The sequence below is a fragment of the Siphateles boraxobius genome, unplaced genomic scaffold (genome assembly GCF_051911475.1).
Source record: "Siphateles boraxobius isolate OS27281-9 unplaced genomic scaffold, OSU_SipBor_1 46, whole genome shotgun sequence".
Classification (NCBI taxonomy): Eukaryota; Metazoa; Chordata; class Actinopteri; order Cypriniformes; family Leuciscidae; genus Siphateles; species Siphateles boraxobius.
In genome coordinates, this window is record NW_027509097.1 from 21291810 (window position 1) to 21309419 (window position 17610).

The window sequence follows — 17610 nt, forward strand, 5'->3', positions numbered from 1 at the left end:
TTAGAAAAGGGGGCGTGTCAAAATACACTCAAAAGCCTATAAATCATAAATAAAAACTCAGAACTTCACAAAAACTGATGAGCACATGTGCCATGACATGGTGAAGAAGCATGCAGAGTTTCATGGAGATCGGACCATAGGTGGCGCTATAACTGTCAAAAAGGTCGCCTATTATTAGGTGTTCAAGCACGAAGTGCTGAAAACCTATTGTAATTGCTATTTGAAAAAAAAAAAAAAACTAAAACGCATCGTGCAGCCCAAACCGTAAGGCCTAGAGACTTGAAACCTGGCCAGGTGGTAGGGCCTCAGTTTGGGGAGAACCTATCAGAGTATGACCCCGATTGGCCCATAGGTGGCGCTGCAGCAACCAAAAGTACTAAATTGCTCATAACTCCTAGACCGTTTGACTTGGAATCAAGCATTTTGCACCACTGTGTTCCTTGGCTCAGACGGACAAGATGTATATCTCGGATTCTCGATTTGAGCAACAAAAAATTTGTTATGGCCGATTTTGTCCAAATCCTACTTTTGCGAACTAGTCCCTGGTTTTTTGCCTGATCGGAACCAGACCCGTCTAGGACAATTCTCTGGACAATTCTCTGGACTCTCTAGATCAATAATTATCAAAAAAAGTTGAACTTTGCCCTTTGGTTCACTGTAACAGGGTCGTTTAGAAAAGGGGGCGTGTCAAAATACACTCAAAAGCCTATAAATCATAAATAAAAACTCAGAACTTCACAAAAACTGATGAGCACATGTGCCATGACATGGTGAAGAAGCATGCAGAGTTTCATGGAGATCGGACCATAGGTGGCGCTATAACTGTCAAAAAGGTCGCCTATTATTAGGTGTTCAAGCACGAAGTGCTGAAAACCTATTGTAATTGCTATTTGAAAAAAAAAAAAAAACTAAAACGCATCGTGCAGCCCAAACCGTAAGGCCTAGAGACTTGAAACCTGGCCAGGTGGTAGGGCCTCAGTTTGGGGAGAACCTATCAGAGTATGACCCCGATTGGCCCATAGGTGGCGCTGCAGCAACCAAAAGTACTAAATTGCTCATAACTCCTAGACCGTTTGACTTGGAATCAAGCATTTTGCACCACTGTGTTCCTTGGCTCAGACGGACAAGATGTATATCTCGGATTCTCGATTTGAGCAACAAAAAATTTGTTATGGCCGATTTTGTCCAAATCCTACTTTTGCGAACTAGTCCCTGGTTTTTTGCCTGATCGGAACCAGACCCGTCAAGGACAATTCTCTGGACAATTCTCTGGACTCTCTAGATCAATAATTATCAAAAAAAGTTGAACTTTGCCCTTTGGTTCACTGTAACAGGGTCGTTTAGAAAAGGGGGCGTGTCAAAATACACTCAAAAGCCTATAAATCATAAATAAAAACTCAGAACTTCACAAAAACTGATGAGCACATGTGTCATGACATGGTGAAGAAGCATGCAGAGTTTCATGGAGATCGGACCATAGGTGGCGCTATAACTGTCAAAAAGGTCGCCTATTATTAGGTGTTCAAGCACGAAGTGCTGAAAACCTATTGTAATTGCTATTTGAAAAAAAAAAAAAAAACTAAAACGCATCGTGCAGCCCAAACCGTAAGGCCTAGAGACTTGAAACCTGGCCAGGTGGTAGGGCCTCAGTTTGGGGAGAACCTATCAGAGTATGACCCCGATTGGCCCATAGGTGGCGCTGCAGCAACCAAAAGTACTAAATTGCTCATAACTCCTAGACCGTTTGACTTGGAATCAAGCATTTTGCACCACTGTGTTCCTTGGCTCAAGACGGACAAGATGTATATCTCGGATTCTCGATTTGAGCAACAAAAAATTTGTTATGGCCGATTTTGTCCAAATCCTACTTTTGCGAACTAGTCCCTGGTTTTTTGCCTGATCGGAACCAGACCCGTCTAGGACAATTCTCTGGACAATTCTCTGGACTCTCTAGATCAATAATTATCAAAAAAAGTTGAACTTTGCCCTTTGGTTCACTGTAACAGGGTCGTTTAGAAAAGGGGGCGTGTCAAAATACACTCAAAAGCCTATAAATCATAAATAAAAACTCAGAACTTCACAAAAACTGATGAGCACATGTGCCATGACATGGTGAAGAAGCATGCAGAGTTTCATGGAGATCGGACCATAGGTGGCGCTATAACTGTCAAAAAGGTCGCCTATTATTAGGTGTTCAAGCACGAAGTGCTGAAAACCTATTGTAATTGCTATTTGAAAAAAAAAAAAAAAACTAAAACGCATCGTGCAGCCCAAACCGTAAGGCCTAGAGACTTGAAACCTGGCCAGGTGGTAGGGCCTCAGTTTGGGGAGAACCTATCAGAGTATGACCCCGATTGGCCCATAGGTGGCGCTGCAGCAACCAAAAGTACTAAATTGCTCATAACTCCTAGACCGTTTGACTTGGAATCAAGCATTTTGCACCACTGTGTTCCTTGGCTCAAGACGGACAAGATGTATATCTCGGATTCTCGATTTGAGCAACAAAAAATTTGTTATGGCCGATTTTGTCCAAATCCTACTTTTGCGAACTAGTCCCTGGTTTTTTGCCTGATCGGAACCAGACCCGTCTAGGACAATTCTCTGGACAATTCTCTGGACTCTCTAGATCAATAATTATCAAAAAAAGTTGAACTTTGCCCTTTGGTTCACTGTAACAGGGTCGTTTAGAAAAGGGGGCGTGTCAAAATACACTCAAAAGCCTATAAATCATAAATAAAAACTCAGAACTTCACAAAAACTGATGAGCACATGTGCCATGACATGGTGAAGAAGCATGCAGAGTTTCATGGAGATCGGACCATAGGTGGCGCTATAACTGTCAAAAAGGTCGCCTATTATTAGGTGTTCAAGCACGAAGTGCTGAAAACCTATTGTAATTGCTATTTGAAAAAAAAAAAAAAACTAAAACGCATCGTGCAGCCCAAACCGTAAGGCCTAGAGACTTGAAACCTGGCCAGGTGGTAGGGCCTCAGTTTGGGGAGAACCTATCAGAGTATGACCCCGATTGGCCCATAGGTGGCGCTGCAGCAACCAAAAGTACTAAATTGCTCATAACTCCTAGACCGTTTGACTTGGAATCAAGCATTTTGCACCACTGTGTTCCTTGGCTCAGACGGACAAGATGTATATCTCGGATTCTCGATTTGAGCAACAAAAAATTTGTTATGGCCGATTTTGTCCAAATCCTACTTTTGCGAACTAGTCCCTGGTTTTTTGCCTGATCGGAACCAGACCCGTCTAGGACAATTCTCTGGACAATTCTCTGGACTCTCTAGATCAATAATTATCAAAAAAAGTTGAACTTTGCCCTTTGGTTCACTGTAACAGGGTCGTTTAGAAAAGGGGGCGTGTCAAAATACACTCAAAAGCCTATAAATCATAAATAAAAACTCAGAACTTCACAAAAACTGATGAGCACATGTGCCATGACATGGTGAAGAAGCATGCAGAGTTTCATGGAGATCGGACCATAGGTGGCGCTATAACTGTCAAAAAGGTCGCCTATTATTAGGTGTTCAAGCACGAAGTGCTGAAAACCTATTGTAATTGCTATTTGAAAAAAAAAAAAAAACTAAAACGCATCGTGCAGCCCAAACCGTAAGGCCTAGAGACTTGAAACCTGGCCAGGTGGTAGGGCCTCAGTTTGGGGAGAACCTATCAGAGTATGACCCCGATTGGCCCATAGGTGGCGCTGCAGCAACCAAAAGTACTAAATTGCTCATAACTCCTAGACCGTTTGACTTGGAATCAAGCATTTTGCACCACTGTGTTCCTTGGCTCAGACGGACAAGAAGTATATCTCGGATTCTCGATTTGAGCAACAAAAAATTTGTTATGGCCGATTTTGTCCAAATCCTACTTTTGCGAACTAGTCCCTGGTTTTTTGCCTGATCGGAACCAGACCCGTCAAGGACAATTCTCTGGACAATTCTCTGGACTCTCTAGATCAATAATTATCAAAAAAAGTTGAACTTTGCCCTTTGGTTCACTGTAACAGGGTCGTTTAGAAAAGGGGGCGTGTCAAAATACACTCAAAAGCCTATAAATCATAAATAAAAACTCAGAACTTCACAAAAACTGATGAGCACATGTGTCATGACATGGTGAAGAAGCATGCAGAGTTTCATGGAGATCGGACCATAGGTGGCGCTATAACTGTCAAAAAGGTCGCCTATTATTAGGTGTTCAAGCACGAAGTGCTGAAAACCTATTGTAATTGCTATTTGAAAAAAAAAAAAAAAAACTAAAACGCATCGTGCAGCCCAAACCGTAAGGCCTAGAGACTTGAAACCTGGCCAGGTGGTAGGGCCTCAGTTTGGGGAGAACCTATCAGAGTATGACCCCGATTGGCCCATAGGTGGCGCTGCAGCAACCAAAAGTACTAAATTGCTCATAACTCCTAGACCGTTTGACTTGGAATCAAGCATTTTGCACCACTGTGTTCCTTGGCTCAAGACGGACAAGATGTATATCTCGGATTCTCGATTTGAGCAACAAAAAATTTGTTATGGCCGATTTTGTCCAAATCCTACTTTTGCGAACTAGTCCCTGGTTTTTTGCCTGATCGGAACCAGACCCGTCTAGGACAATTCTCTGGACAATTCTCTGGACTCTCTAGATCAATAATTATCAAAAAAAGTTGAACTTTGCCCTTTGGTTCACTGTAACAGGGTCGTTTAGAAAAGGGGGCGTGTCAAAATACACTCAAAAGCCTATAAATCATAAATAAAAACTCAGAACTTCACAAAAACTGATGAGCACATGTGCCATGACATGGTGAAGAAGCATGCAGAGTTTCATGGAGATCGGACCATAGGTGGCGCTATAACTGTCAAAAAGGTCGCCTATTATTAGGTGTTCAAGCACGAAGTGCTGAAAACCTATTGTAATTGCTATTTGAAAAAAAAAAAAAAACTAAAACGCATCGTGCAGCCCAAACCGTAAGGCCTAGAGACTTGAAACCTGGCCAGGTGGTAGGGCCTCAGTTTGGGGAGAACCTATCAGAGTATGACCCCGATTGGCCCATAGGTGGCGCTGCAGCAACCAAAAGTACTAAATTGCTCATAACTCCTAGACCGTTTGACTTGGAATCAAGCATTTTGCACCACTGTGTTCCTTGGCTCAGACGGACAAGATGTATATCTCGGATTCTCGATTTGAGCAACAAAAAATTTGTTATGGCCGATTTTGTCCAAATCCTACTTTTGCGAACTAGTCCCTGGTTTTTTGCCTGATCGGAACCAGACCCGTCTAGGACAATTCTCTGGACAATTCTCTGGACTCTCTAGATCAATAATTATCAAAAAAAGTTGAACTTTGCCCTTTGGTTCACTGTAACAGGGTCGTTTAGAAAAGGGGGCGTGTCAAAATACACTCAAAAGCCTATAAATCATAAATAAAAACTCAGAACTTCACAAAAACTGATGAGCACATGTGCCATGACATGGTGAAGAAGCATGCAGAGTTTCATGGAGATCGGACCATAGGTGGCGCTATAACTGTCAAAAAGGTCGCCTATTATTAGGTGTTCAAGCACGAAGTGCTGAAAACCTATTGTAATTGCTATTTGAAAAAAAAAAAAAAACTAAAACGCATCGTGCAGCCCAAACCGTAAGGCCTAGAGACTTGAAACCTGGCCAGGTGGTAGGGCCTCAGTTTGGGGAGAACCTATCAGAGTATGACCCCGATTGGCCCATAGGTGGCGCTGCAGCAACCAAAAGTACTAAATTGCTCATAACTCCTAGACCGTTTGACTTGGAATCAAGCATTTTGCACCACTGTGTTCCTTGGCTCAGACGGACAAGATGTATATCTCGGATTCTCGATTTGAGCAACAAAAAATTTGTTATGGCCGATTTTGTCCAAATCCTACTTTTGCGAACTAGTCCCTGGTTTTTTGCCTGATCGGAACCAGACCCGTCAAGGACAATTCTCTGGACAATTCTCTGGACTCTCTAGATCAATAATTATCAAAAAAAGTTGAACTTTGCCCTTTGGTTCACTGTAACAGGGTCGTTTAGAAAAGGGGGCGTGTCAAAATACACTCAAAAGCCTATAAATCATAAATAAAAACTCAGAACTTCACAAAAACTGATGAGCACATGTGTCATGACATGGTGAAGAAGCATGCAGAGTTTCATGGAGATCGGACCATAGGTGGCGCTATAACTGTCAAAAAGGTCGCCTATTATTAGGTGTTCAAGCACGAAGTGCTGAAAACCTATTGTAATTGCTATTTGAAAAAAAAAAAAAAAACTAAAACGCATCGTGCAGCCCAAACCGTAAGGCCTAGAGACTTGAAACCTGGCCAGGTGGTAGGGCCTCAGTTTGGGGAGAACCTATCAGAGTATGACCCCGATTGGCCCATAGGTGGCGCTGCAGCAACCAAAAGTACTAAATTGCTCATAACTCCTAGACCGTTTGACTTGGAATCAAGCATTTTGCACCACTGTGTTCCTTGGCTCAAGACGGACAAGATGTATATCTCGGATTCTCGATTTGAGCAACAAAAAATTTGTTATGGCCGATTTTGTCCAAATCCTACTTTTGCGAACTAGTCCCTGGTTTTTTGCCTGATCGGAACCAGACCCGTCTAGGACAATTCTCTGGACAATTCTCTGGACTCTCTAGATCAATAATTATCAAAAAAAGTTGAACTTTGCCCTTTGGTTCACTGTAACAGGGTCGTTTAGAAAAGGGGGCGTGTCAAAATACACTCAAAAGCCTATAAATCATAAATAAAAACTCAGAACTTCACAAAAACTGATGAGCACATGTGCCATGACATGGTGAAGAAGCATGCAGAGTTTCATGGAGATCGGACCATAGGTGGCGCTATAACTGTCAAAAAGGTCGCCTATTATTAGGTGTTCAAGCACGAAGTGCTGAAAACCTATTGTAATTGCTATTTGAAAAAAAAAAAAAAACTAAAACGCATCGTGCAGCCCAAACCGTAAGGCCTAGAGACTTGAAACCTGGCCAGGTGGTAGGGCCTCAGTTTGGGGAGAACCTATCAGAGTATGACCCCGATTGGCCCATAGGTGGCGCTGCAGCAACCAAAAGTACTAAATTGCTCATAACTCCTAGACCGTTTGACTTGGAATCAAGCATTTTGCACCACTGTGTTCCTTGGCTCAGACGGACAAGATGTATATCTCGGATTCTCGATTTGAGCAACAAAAAATTTGTTATGGCCGATTTTGTCCAAATCCTACTTTTGCGAACTAGTCCCTGGTTTTTTGCCTGATCGGAACCAGACCCGTCTAGGACAATTCTCTGGACAATTCTCTGGACTCTCTAGATCAATAATTATCAAAAAAAGTTGAACTTTGCCCTTTGGTTCACTGTAACAGGGTCGTTTAGAAAAGGGGGCGTGTCAAAATACACTCAAAAGCCTATAAATCATAAATAAAAACTCAGAACTTCACAAAAACTGATGAGCACATGTGCCATGACATGGTGAAGAAGCATGCAGAGTTTCATGGAGATCGGACCATAGGTGGCGCTATAACTGTCAAAAAGGTCGCCTATTATTAGGTGTTCAAGCACGAAGTGCTGAAAACCTATTGTAATTGCTATTTGAAAAAAAAAAAAAAACTAAAACGCATCGTGCAGCCCAAACCGTAAGGCCTAGAGACTTGAAACCTGGCCAGGTGGTAGGGCCTCAGTTTGGGGAGAACCTATCAGAGTATGACCCCGATTGGCCCATAGGTGGCGCTGCAGCAACCAAAAGTACTAAATTGCTCATAACTCCTAGACCGTTTGACTTGGAATCAAGCATTTTGCACCACTGTGTTCCTTGGCTCAGACGGACAAGATGTATATCTCGGATTCTCGATTTGAGCAACAAAAAATTTGTTATGGCCGATTTTGTCCAAATCCTACTTTTGCGAACTAGTCCCTGGTTTTTTGCCTGATCGGAACCAGACCCGTCAAGGACAATTCTCTGGACAATTCTCTGGACTCTCTAGATCAATAATTATCAAAAAAAGTTGAACTTTGCCCTTTGGTTCACTGTAACAGGGTCGTTTAGAAAAGGGGGCGTGTCAAAATACACTCAAAAGCCTATAAATCATAAATAAAAACTCAGAACTTCACAAAAACTGATGAGCACATGTGTCATGACATGGTGAAGAAGCATGCAGAGTTTCATGGAGATCGGACCATAGGTGGCGCTATAACTGTCAAAAAGGTCGCCTATTATTAGGTGTTCAAGCACGAAGTGCTGAAAACCTATTGTAATTGCTATTTGAAAAAAAAAAAAAAAACTAAAACGCATCGTGCAGCCCAAACCGTAAGGCCTAGAGACTTGAAACCTGGCCAGGTGGTAGGGCCTCAGTTTGGGGAGAACCTATCAGAGTATGACCCCGATTGGCCCATAGGTGGCGCTGCAGCAACCAAAAGTACTAAATTGCTCATAACTCCTAGACCGTTTGACTTGGAATCAAGCATTTTGCACCACTGTGTTCCTTGGCTCAAGACGGACAAGATGTATATCTCGGATTCTCGATTTGAGCAACACAAAATTTGTTATGGCCGATTTTGTCCAAATCCTACTTTTGCGAACTAGTCCCTGGTTTTTTGCCTGATCGGAACCAGACCCGTCTAGGACAATTCTCTGGACAATTCTCTGGACTCTCTAGATCAATAATTATCAAAAAAAGTTGAACTTTGCCCTTTGGTTCACTGTAACAGGGTCGTTTAGAAAAGGGGGCGTGTCAAAATACACTCAAAAGCCTATAAATCATAAATAAAAACTCAGAACTTCACAAAAACTGATGAGCACATGTGCCATGACATGGTGAAGAAGCATGCAGAGTTTCATGGAGATCGGACCATAGGTGGCGCTATAACTGTCAAAAAGGTCGCCTATTATTAGGTGTTCAAGCACGAAGTGCTGAAAACCTATTGTAATTGCTATTTGAAAAAAAAAAAAAACTAAAACGCATCGTGCAGCCCAAACCGTAAGGCCTAGAGACTTGAAACCTGGCCAGGTGGTAGGGCCTCAGTTTGGGGAGAACCTATCAGAGTATGACCCCGATTGGCCCATAGGTGGCGCTGCAGCAACCAAAAGTACTAAATTGCTCATAACTCCTAGACCGTTTGACTTGGAATCAAGCATTTTGCACCACTGTGTTCCTTGGCTCAGACGGACAAGATGTATATCTCGGATTCTCGATTTGAGCAACAAAAAATTTGTTATGGCCGATTTTGTCCAAATCCTACTTTTGCGAACTAGTCCCTGGTTTTTTGCCTGATCGGAACCAGACCCGTCTAGGACAATTCTCTGGACAATTCTCTGGACTCTCTAGATCAATAATTATCAAAAAAAGTTGAACTTTGCCCTTTGGTTCACTGTAACAGGGTCGTTTAGAAAAGGGGGCGTGTCAAAATACACTCAAAAGCCTATAAATCATAAATAAAAACTCAGAACTTCACAAAAACTGATGAGCACATGTGCCATGACATGGTGAAGAAGCATGCAGAGTTTCATGGAGATCGGACCATAGGTGGCGCTATAACTGTCAAAAAGGTCGCCTATTATTAGGTGTTCAAGCACGAAGTGCTGAAAACCTATTGTAATTGCTATTTGAAAAAAAAAAAAAAACTAAAACGCATCGTGCAGCCCAAACCGTAAGGCCTAGAGACTTGAAACCTGGCCAGGTGGTAGGGCCTCAGTTTGGGGAGAACCTATCAGAGTATGACCCCGATTGGCCCATAGGTGGCGCTGCAGCAACCAAAAGTACTAAATTGCTCATAACTCCTAGACCGTTTGACTTGGAATCAAGCATTTTGCACCACTGTGTTCCTTGGCTCAGACGGACAAGATGTATATCTCGGATTCTCGATTTGAGCAACAAAAAATTTGTTATGGCCGATTTTGTCCAAATCCTACTTTTGCGAACTAGTCCCTGGTTTTTTGCCTGATCGGAACCAGACCCGTCTAGGACAATTCTCTGGACAATTCTCTGGACTCTCTAGATCAATAATTATCAAAAAAAGTTGAACTTTGCCCTTTGGTTCACTGTAACAGGGTCGTTTAGAAAAGGGGGCGTGTCAAAATACACTCAAAAGCCTATAAATCATAAATAAAAACTCAGAACTTCACAAAAACTGATGAGCACATGTGCCATGACATGGTGAAGAAGCATGCAGAGTTTCATGGAGATCGGACCATAGGTGGCGCTATAACTGTCAAAAAGGTCGCCTATTATTAGGTGTTCAAGCACGAAGTGCTGAAAACCTATTGTAATTGCTATTTGAAAAAAAAAAAAAAACTAAAACGCATCGTGCAGCCCAAACCGTAAGGCCTAGAGACTTGAAACCTGGCCAGGTGGTAGGGCCTCAGTTTGGGGAGAACCTATCAGAGTATGACCCCGATTGGCCCATAGGTGGCGCTGCAGCAACCAAAAGTACTAAATTGCTCATAACTCCTAGACCGTTTGACTTGGAATCAAGCATTTTGCACCACTGTGTTCCTTGGCTCAGACGGACAAGATGTATATCTCGGATTCTCGATTTGAGCAACAAAAAATTTGTTATGGCCGATTTTGTCCAAATCCTACTTTTGCGAACTAGTCCCTGGTTTTTTGCCTGATCGGAACCAGACCCGTCTAGGACAATTCTCTGGACAATTCTCTGGACTCTCTAGATCAATAATTATCAAAAAAAGTTGAACTTTGCCCTTTGGTTCACTGTAACAGGGTCGTTTAGAAAAGGGGGCGTGTCAAAATACACTCAAAAGCCTATAAATCATAAATAAAAACTCAGAACTTCACAAAAACTGATGAGCACATGTGCCATGACATGGTGAAGAAGCATGCAGAGTTTCATGGAGATCGGACCATAGGTGGCGCTATAACTGTCAAAAAGGTCGCCTATTATTAGGTGTTCAAGCACGAAGTGCTGAAAACCTATTGTAATTGCTATTTGAAAAAAAAAAAAAAACTAAAACGCATCGTGCAGCCCAAACCGTAAGGCCTAGAGACTTGAAACCTGGCCAGGTGGTAGGGCCTCAGTTTGGGGAGAACCTATCAGAGTATGACCCCGATTGGCCCATAGGTGGCGCTGCAGCAACCAAAAGTACTAAATTGCTCATAACTCCTAGACCGTTTGACTTGGAATCAAGCATTTTGCACCACTGTGTTCCTTGGCTCAGACGGACAAGATGTATATCTCGGATTCTCGATTTGAGCAACAAAAAATTTGTTATGGCCGATTTTGTCCAAATCCTACTTTTGCGAACTAGTCCCTGGTTTTTTGCCTGATCGGAACCAGACCCGTCAAGGACAATTCTCTGGACAATTCTCTGGACTCTCTAGATCAATAATTATCAAAAAAAGTTGAACTTTGCCCTTTGGTTCACTGTAACAGGGTCGTTTAGAAAAGGGGGCGTGTCAAAATACACTCAAAAGCCTATAAATCATAAATAAAAACTCAGAACTTCACAAAAACTGATGAGCACATGTGTCATGACATGGTGAAGAAGCATGCAGAGTTTCATGGAGATCGGACCATAGGTGGCGCTATAACTGTCAAAAAGGTCGCCTATTATTAGGTGTTCAAGCACGAAGTGCTGAAAACCTATTGTAATTGCTATTTGAAAAAAAAAAAAAAAACTAAAACGCATCGTGCAGCCCAAACCGTAAGGCCTAGAGACTTGAAACCTGGCCAGGTGGTAGGGCCTCAGTTTGGGGAGAACCTATCAGAGTATGACCCCGATTGGCCCATAGGTGGCGCTGCAGCAACCAAAAGTACTAAATTGCTCATAACTCCTAGACCGTTTGACTTGGAATCAAGCATTTTGCACCACTGTGTTCCTTGGCTCAAGACGGACAAGATGTATATCTCGGATTCTCGATTTGAGCAACAAAAAATTTGTTATGGCCGATTTTGTCCAAATCCTACTTTTGCGAACTAGTCCCTGGTTTTTTGCCTGATCGGAACCAGACCCGTCTAGGACAATTCTCTGGACAATTCTCTGGACTCTCTAGATCAATAATTATCAAAAAAAGTTGAACTTTGCCCTTTGGTTCACTGTAACAGGGTCGTTTAGAAAAGGGGGCGTGTCAAAATACACTCAAAAGCCTATAAATCATAAATAAAAACTCAGAACTTCACAAAAACTGATGAGCACATGTGCCATGACATGGTGAAGAAGCATGCAGAGTTTCATGGAGATCGGACCATAGGTGGCGCTATAACTGTCAAAAAGGTCGCCTATTATTAGGTGTTCAAGCACGAAGTGCTGAAAACCTATTGTAATTGCTATTTGAAAAAAAAAAAAAAACTAAAACGCATCGTGCAGCCCAAACCGTAAGGCCTAGAGACTTGAAACCTGGCCAGGTGGTAGGGCCTCAGTTTGGGGAGAACCTATCAGAGTATGACCCCGATTGGCCCATAGGTGGCGCTGCAGCAACCAAAAGTACTAAATTGCTCATAACTCCTAGACCGTTTGACTTGGAATCAAGCATTTTGCACCACTGTGTTCCTTGGCTCAGACGGACAAGATGTATATCTCGGATTCTCGATTTGAGCAACAAAAAATTTGTTATGGCCGATTTTGTCCAAATCCTACTTTTGCGAACTAGTCCCTGGTTTTTTGCCTGATCGGAACCAGACCCGTCTAGGACAATTCTCTGGACAATTCTCTGGACTCTCTAGATCAATAATTATCAAAAAAAGTTGAACTTTGCCCTTTGGTTCACTGTAACAGGGTCGTTTAGAAAAGGGGGCGTGTCAAAATACACTCAAAAGCCTATAAATCATAAATAAAAACTCAGAACTTCACAAAAACTGATGAGCACATGTGCCATGACATGGTGAAGAAGCATGCAGAGTTTCATGGAGATCGGACCATAGGTGGCGCTATAACTGTCAAAAAGGTCGCCTATTATTAGGTGTTCAAGCACGAAGTGCTGAAAACCTATTGTAATTGCTATTTGAAAAAAAAAAAAAAACTAAAACGCATCGTGCAGCCCAAACCGTAAGGCCTAGAGACTTGAAACCTGGCCAGGTGGTAGGGCCTCAGTTTGGGGAGAACCTATCAGAGTATGACCCCGATTGGCCCATAGGTGGCGCTGCAGCAACCAAAAGTACTAAATTGCTCATAACTCCTAGACCGTTTGACTTGGAATCAAGCATTTTGCACCACTGTGTTCCTTGGCTCAGACGGACAAGATGTATATCTCGGATTCTCGATTTGAGCAACAAAAAATTTGTTATGGCCGATTTTGTCCAAATCCTACTTTTGCGAACTAGTCCCTGGTTTTTTGCCTGATCGGAACCAGACCCGTCAAGGACAATTCTCTGGACAATTCTCTGGACTCTCTAGATCAATAATTATCAAAAAAAGTTGAACTTTGCCCTTTGGTTCACTGTAACAGGGTCGTTTAGAAAAGGGGGCGTGTCAAAATACACTCAAAAGCCTATAAATCATAAATAAAAACTCAGAACTTCACAAAAACTGATGAGCACATGTGTCATGACATGGTGAAGAAGCATGCAGAGTTTCATGGAGATCGGACCATAGGTGGCGCTATAACTGTCAAAAAGGTCGCCTATTATTAGGTGTTCAAGCACGAAGTGCTGAAAACCTATTGTAATTGCTATTTGAAAAAAAAAAAAAAAACTAAAACGCATCGTGCAGCCCAAACCGTAAGGCCTAGAGACTTGAAACCTGGCCAGGTGGTAGGGCCTCAGTTTGGGGAGAACCTATCAGAGTATGACCCCGATTGGCCCATAGGTGGCGCTGCAGCAACCAAAAGTACTAAATTGCTCATAACTCCTAGACCGTTTTACTTGGAATCAAGCATTTTGCACCACTGTGTTCCTTGGCTCAAGACGGACAAGATGTATATCTCGGATTCTCGATTTGAGCAACAAAAAATTTGTTATGGCCGATTTTGTCCAAATCCTACTTTTGCGAACTAGTCCCTGGTTTTTTGCCTGATCGGAACCAGACCCGTCTAGGACAATTCTCTGGACAATTCTCTGGACTCTCTAGATCAATAATTATCAAAAAAAGTTGAACTTTGCCCTTTGGTTCACTGTAACAGGGTCGTTTAGAAAAGGGGGCGTGTCAAAATACACTCAAAAGCCTATAAATCATAAATAAAAACTCAGAACTTCACAAAAACTGATGAGCACATGTGCCATGACATGGTGAAGAAGCATGCAGAGTTTCATGGAGATCGGACCATAGGTGGCGCTATAACTGTCAAAAAGGTCGCCTATTATTAGGTGTTCAAGCACGAAGTGCTGAAAACCTATTGTAATTGCTATTTGAAAAAAAAAAAAAAAACTAAAACGCATCGTGCAGCCCAAACCGTAAGGCCTAGAGACTTGAAACCTGGCCAGGTGGTAGGGCCTCAGTTTGGGGAGAACCTATCAGAGTATGACCCCGATTGGCCCATAGGTGGCGCTGCAGCAACCAAAAGTACTAAATTGCTCATAACTCCTAGACCGTTTGACTTGGAATCAAGCATTTTGCACCACTGTGTTCCTTGGCTCAGACGGACAAGATGTATATCTCGGATTCTCGATTTGAGCAACAAAAAATTTGTTATGGCCGATTTTGTCCAAATCCTACTTTTGCGAACTAGTCCCTGGTTTTTTGCCTGATCGGAACCAGACCCGTCAAGGACAATTCTCTGGACAATTCTCTGGACTCTCTAGATCAATAATTATCAAAAAAAGTTGAACTTTGCCCTTTGGTTCACTGTAACAGGGTCGTTTAGAAAAGGGGGCGTGTCAAAATACACTCAAAAGCCTATAAATCATAAATAAAAACTCAGAACTTCACAAAAACTGATGAGCACATGTGTCATGACATGGTGAAGAAGCATGCAGAGTTTCATGGAGATCGGACCATAGGTGGCGCTATAACTGTCAAAAAGGTCGCCTATTATTAGGTGTTCAAGCACGAAGTGCTGAAAACCTATTGTAATTGCTATTTGAAAAAAAAAAAAAAAACTAAAACGCATCGTGCAGCCCAAACCGTAAGGCCTAGAGACTTGAAACCTGGCCAGGTGGTAGGGCCTCAGTTTGGGGAGAACCTATCAGAGTATGACCCCGATTGGCCCATAGGTGGCGCTGCAGCAACCAAAAGTACTAAATTGCTCATAACTCCTAGACCGTTTGACTTGGAATCAAGCATTTTGCACCACTGTGTTCCTTGGCTCAAGACGGACAAGATGTATATCTCGGATTCTCGATTTGAGCAACAAAAAATTTGTTATGGCCGATTTTGTCCAAATCCTACTTTTGCGAACTAGTCCCTGGTTTTTTGCCTGATCGGAACCAGACCCGTCTAGGACAATTCTCTGGACAATTCTCTGGACTCTCTAGATCAATAATTATCAAAAAAAGTTGAACTTTGCCCTTTGGTTCACTGTAACAGGGTCGTTTAGAAAAGGGGGCGTGTCAAAATACACTCAAAAGCCTATAAATCATAAATAAAAACTCAGAACTTCACAAAAACTGATGAGCACATGTGCCATGACATGGTGAAGAAGCATGCAGAGTTTCATGGAGATCGGACCATAGGTGGCGCTATAACTGTCAAAAAGGTCGCCTATTATTAGGTGTTCAAGCACGAAGTGCTGAAAACCTATTGTAATTGCTATTTGAAAAAAAAAAAAAAACTAAAACGCATCGTGCAGCCCAAACCGTAAGGCCTAGAGACTTGAAACCTGGCCAGGTGGTAGGGCCTCAGTTTGGGGAGAACCTATCAGAGTATGACCCCGATTGGCCCATAGGTGGCGCTGCAGCAACCAAAAGTACTAAATTGCTCATAACTCCTAGACCGTTTGACTTGGAATCAAGCATTTTGCACCACTGTGTTCCTTGGCTCAGACGGACAAGATGTATATCTCGGATTCTCGATTTGAGCAACAAAAAATTTGTTATGGCCGATTTTGTCCAAATCCTACTTTTGCGAACTAGTCCCTGGTTTTTTGCCTGATCGGAACCAGACCCGTCAAGGACAATTCTCTGGACAATTCTCTGGACTCTCTAGATCAATAATTATCAAAAAAAGTTGAACTTTGCCCTTTGGTTCACTGTAACAGGGTCGTTTAGAAAAGGGGGCGTGTCAAAATACACTCAAAAGCCTATAAATCATAAATAAAAACTCAGAACTTCACAAAAACTGATGAGCACATGTGTCATGACATGGTGAAGAAGCATGCAGAGTTTCATGGAGATCGGACCATAGGTGGCGCTATAACTGTCAAAAAGGTCGCCTATTATTAGGTGTTCAAGCACGAAGTGCTGAAAACCTATTGTAATTGCTATTTGAAAAAAAAAAAAAAACTAAAACGCATCGTGCAGCCCAAACCGTAAGGCCTAGAGACTTGAAACCTGGCCAGGTGGTAGGGCCTCAGTTTGGGGAGAACCTATCAGAGTATGACCCCGATTGGCCCATAGGTGGCGCTGCAGCAACCAAAAGTACTAAATTGCTCATAACTCCTAGACCGTTTGACTTGGAATCAAGCATTTTGCACCACTGTGTTCCTTGGCTCAAGACGGACAAGATGTATATCTCGGATTCTCGATTTGAGCAACAAAAAATTTGTTATGGCCGATTTTGTCCAAATCCTACTTTTGCGAACTAGTCCCTGGTTTTTTGCCTGATCGGAACCAGACCCGTCTAGGACAATTCTCTGGACAATTCTCTGGACTCTCTAGATCAATAATTATCAAAAAAAGTTGAACTTTGCCCTTTGGTTCACTGTAACAGGGTCGTTTAGAAAAGGGGGCGTGTCAAAATACACTCAAAAGCCTATAAATCATAAATAAAAACTCAGAACTTCACAAAAACTGATGAGCACATGTGCCATGACATGGTGAAGAAGCATGCAGAGTTTCATGGAGATCGGACCATAGGTGGCGCTATAACTGTCAAAAAGGTCGCCTATTATTAGGTGTTCAAGCACGAAGTGCTGAAAACCTATTGTAATTGCTATTTGAAAAAAAAAAAAAAAACTAAAACGCATCGTGCAGCCCAAACCGTAAGGCCTAGAGACTTGAAACCTGGCCAGGTGGTAGGGCCTCAGTTTGGGGAGAACCTATCAGAGTATGACCCCGATTGGCCCATAGGTGGCGCTGCAGCAACCAAAAGTACTAAATTGCTCATAACTCCTAGACCGTTTGACTTGGAATCAAGCATTTTGCACCACTGTGTTCCTTGGCTCAAGACGGACAAGATGTATATCTCGGATTCTCGATTTGAGCAACAAAAAATTTGTTATGGCCGATTTTGTCCAAATCCTACTTTTGCGAACTAGTCCCTGGTTTTTTGCCTGATCGGAACCAGACCCGTCTAGGACAATTCTCTGGACAATTCTCTGGACTCTCTAGATCAATAATTATCAAAAAAAGTTGAACTTTGCCCTTTGGTTCACTGTAACAGGGTCGTTTAGAAAAGGGGGCGTGTCAAAATACACTCAAAAGCCTATAAATCATAAATAAAAACTCAGAACTTCACAAAAACTGATGAGCACATGTGCCATGACATGGTGAAGAAGCATGCAGAGTTTCATGGAGATCGGACCATAGGTGGCGCTATAACTGTCAAAAAGGTCGCCT